We start from the raw sequence: 4,109 nt of genomic DNA, 5'->3' as shown, positions 1-4,109 counted from the left end.
ATCCCACTACTGATCAGCATGGGAGTTTTGACCTGCTCTGTTTCCGACCTGGGCCAGTTCACCCCTCCTTAAGCAACCTGGTGGTCCCCCGCTCCCAGTAGGTCACCGTATTGATGCCAGACTTAGTGCGGACACCCGATCAGCATAGCGCACTACAGCCCAGAATGCCTGGGCTCAAGAGATCCTCCAGCCTCTGCCTTCCGAAAAGCTGGGACTACAGGCACGTGCCACCATGCCCGGCAACTTTCCTTTTTTTTAATTTTTAATTTTATCTTTGTTTTTTACTTTTGTTGAGACAAGGTCTTACTCTGTCACCTAGGCTGGAGTGAAGTGGGACAATCACAGCTCGCCACAGCCTCGACCTCCTGGGCTCAGGTGTCCTCTCACCTCAGCCTCCTGAGTAGCTAGGACTACAGGCACCCACCATCAAGCCCAGCTAATTTTTGTATTTCTTGTAGAGATGGGATCTTGCTATGTTGGCCAGGCTGGTCTCAAACTCCTGGCCTCAAGTGATCCTCCCACCTTGGTCTCCCAAAGTGCTGGGATTATAGGCATGAGCCACCACCATCTGGCCTCATCTTTTCTGTATGTTTGATTTTTTGTTGTTGTGTTTTTAGAGGTAGGGTTTTGCTCTGACACTGAGGCTGGAGTGCAGTGGCACAATCATAGTTCACTGTAACCTCAACCTCTTGGGCTCAATCTATCCTCTCACCTCAGCCTCCCAAGTAGCTAGGACAACAGGTGCACACCCATCATGCCTGGATGATTAAAAAATTTTGTCTGCAGAGATAGGATCTCACTACGTTGCTCAGGATGGCCTCAAACTCCTGCCTCAAGTGATTCTCTCACCTCAGCCCCTCAAAGTGCTGGGATTACAGGTGTGACCCACCACACCTGACTAGCAAGAAATTTTTGAAAAGAAAAAAAATCAAGCGTCTGTCACCTGGGTATTTTCTCTCTGGAACTGGCAAAAACTGAATACAGAAATCAGGAATTTTTCTCAAGTAGATAGAATTTCTCATCCTACTTGAGAAAAATTAGGACCACAAAGTGCCCAGTTAATCAGATATCTGTCAGGGGTGAGAAAGTGGCAGAAAAATCAGCCAAATTTAATGCGCCAATGACTGGTAGGAGCCTTAGACAAATACATTTTCCTACGATGTTGTAAGGAATACTCGAGACTATATTAAAACAAGTGCAGGTGGATCTGGCACATAGAAAGTGCTACTAAATGCAGTTGACTCTTATTATTTGAAGTAGTTACATTTCATAAAGTTGCCATGAACACTGAATTAATGAGTACTGAACCATTGCTCCTAGGGGAATACAGGGTTAAGTTCTGCAAGCCTCTGGTCATAGCATTTTCATCAACTAATCTATATATAACCTTATTTTATGATATGTGTGTTTCTGTTAAAGCCCTTTTTTTTTTTTTTTTTTTTTTTTTGAGAATTAGTCTCTTTCTGTCACCTAGGCTGGAGCGCAGTGGCACGATCTTGGCTTACTGCAATCTCTACCTCCTGAGTTCAAGCGATTCTCCTTCCTCAGCCTCCCAAGTAGCTGGGACTACAGGGTCCCGCAACCATGTCCAGCTAATTTTTGTATTTTTAGCAGAGACAGGATTTCACCACATTGATGAGGATGGTCCCAAACTCCTGACCTTGTGATCCTCCTGCCTCAGCCTCCCAAAGTGCTAAGATTACAGGCGGGAGCTACTGTGTCAGGCCTGTTTAAAGACATTTACGTAATATAGATTGTTAGCTGAGTGTGGTAGCTCACACCTGTAATCCCAGCACTCTTGGAGGCCAAGGTGGGAGGATAGCTTGAGCTCAGGAGTTCAAGACCAGCCTGGGCAACATAGTGAGACCCCATCCCTACAAAAAAATTGAAAAAATTAGCTGGGTGTAGTGGTATATACCTGTAGTCCCAAGTACTTGGGAAGCTGAGGTGGGAAGATAACCTGAGGCAGGAAGATTGAGGCTGTAATGAACCACAATTGCATCACTGCACGCCAGACAGAGCGACAGAGTGAGACCCTGTATCAAAAAAATATATTTGTTTGAATATACACACATATATAAATATATATACGTATATACATATATGTGTATATATATTCATTTATGTGTGTATATACATACATATATGTATAAAACAGTGCTGTAACTCATGCTTTAGTAAAGTTTATCTGACACATGTATTTTCTCCATAAGGCACATTATAGTTTCTTGTGCATAGAAAGATAAGACAGCAGCTCAGCACTACCCTTAAGGACTGTTTATTATTTATTTGTTATTACTATTTTTTTAGATGGGAGTCTCACTCTGTTGCCCAGGCTGGAGTGCAGTGGTGTGATCTCAGCTCACTGCAACCTCAGCCTCCTGAGTTCAAGTGATTCTCCTGCCTCAGCCTCCAGAGTAGCTGGGATTACAGTCACGTGCCACCACACCCAGCTAATTTTTTTGTATTTTTAGTAGAGACGGGGTTTCACTGTTTTAGCCAGGATGGTCTCGATCTCCTGACCTTGTGATCCGCCCTCCTGTGCCTCCCAGAGTGTTAGAATTATAGGAGTGAACCACCTTACCCTGCAGATTTATTCATTTTTAATTGTTAAAGGAGTTACGGGTTTTTATTCTACATTAATTAAGAGACATTTGGCATCTAAAATTAAGCTCTGAAAATGACATACAGTTAGATGCATTTTTTTAAAGAGGTGAAACACTCATATTCTTAGTAATACGGTGCTTTTAAGAACAGGGTAAAACAATTTGTTGAATCTGGAAATTCTGCATGGGATAATACAGCAATGAAAATTTCTGCTACTGTTCACATATGAATTCCCTGCAAAGCTTTTGTGGTTTTGGAACAGCAGTTAGGCTTTCAAATGAGCAGCATAGTTCTGGAGGCTTGGAAGTCCAGTAGCAATCAGCCCACATACAGTGATGGTCTTCATGAGTTCTGCAGGCTGAGAGGTTCACGATTAAGGCACCAGTAGGATTGATTATTTGGTGAGGGATGTTCTCGGTTTCCTTCCAATATGTCACTTTGTTCCTGTGTTATCCAGAGGGGAGATGGGAGGAACACTGTGTCTTCACATAGCAGAAAGTGGAAGGGCAAGAGCAAGGGCTTCTTTGTTTTCTTTTTAGATCGAGTCTCACTCTGTCACCCAGGTTGGAATGCAGTGGTATGATCTTGGTTCACTAAAACCTCTGCTTCCTGGGTTCAAGCAATTCTCTGCCTCAGCCTCCCGAGTAGCTGGGATTGATGCACACCACCACGCCCAGCTAAATTTTCTGTATTTAGTAGAGAAGGGGTTTCACCATGTTGGCTAGGCTGGTCTTGAACTCCTGACCTTGGGTGATCCACCCGCCTCAGCCTCCCAAAGTGCTGGGATTACAGGTGTGAGCCACCGAGCTAGCAATGGCTGTTTTAAATAGTAAAACCACCAACAAAGAACACAAAAATGCAAAAACTGTGGCACTAAATATACCACCAAAAGGACAATTGTTGACAGTCTGTGAGCTCAAAGATGCAGAGCATTGCTTTGTTCCACCTCAAAGGGGAACAATTAGCAACTCATGCACATTGGGTGACTTGAATTTTTGTAGTGTGTGTGTGTGTGTGTGTGTGTGTGTAAAGACAGGGTCTTGCCATGTTGCGCAGGCTGATCGCGAACTCCTGGGTGCAAGCGACCCTCCTACCTCAGCCTCCCAAATTGCTGGGATTACAGGAATGAGCTACTCACTGGTCCCGGCTGGGTGACTCAAATTTTTCACCACTTTGCTCATGTTCGTAATGACTGTGAAAGCACTATGAGTCTTGATTTTGGGGTCACGAATACAAATACATTTTGGCATGTAGGCAAATTTATAAATACAGAATCTACAAATAATCAATATCAACTATGTCATGACATAGGTGATCGGAGTACTTGATGATTAGGAAAATTTTTCTTTCCTCATTTTCTTTTTACAAATAATAAATATCCAGCCGGGCGCGGTGGCTCAAGCCTGTAATCCCAGCACTTTGGGAGGCCGAGGCGGGTGGATCACAAGGTCAAGAGATCGAGACCATCCTGGTCAACATGGTGAAACCCCGTCTCTACTAAA

The sequence above is a fragment of the Cebus imitator genome, unplaced genomic scaffold (genome assembly GCF_001604975.1).
Source record: "Cebus imitator isolate Cc_AM_T3 unplaced genomic scaffold, Cebus_imitator-1.0 Scaffold24, whole genome shotgun sequence".
Taxonomy (NCBI): Eukaryota; Metazoa; Chordata; class Mammalia; order Primates; family Cebidae; genus Cebus; species Cebus imitator.
Note: the sequence above shows the minus strand (reverse complement) of the source record.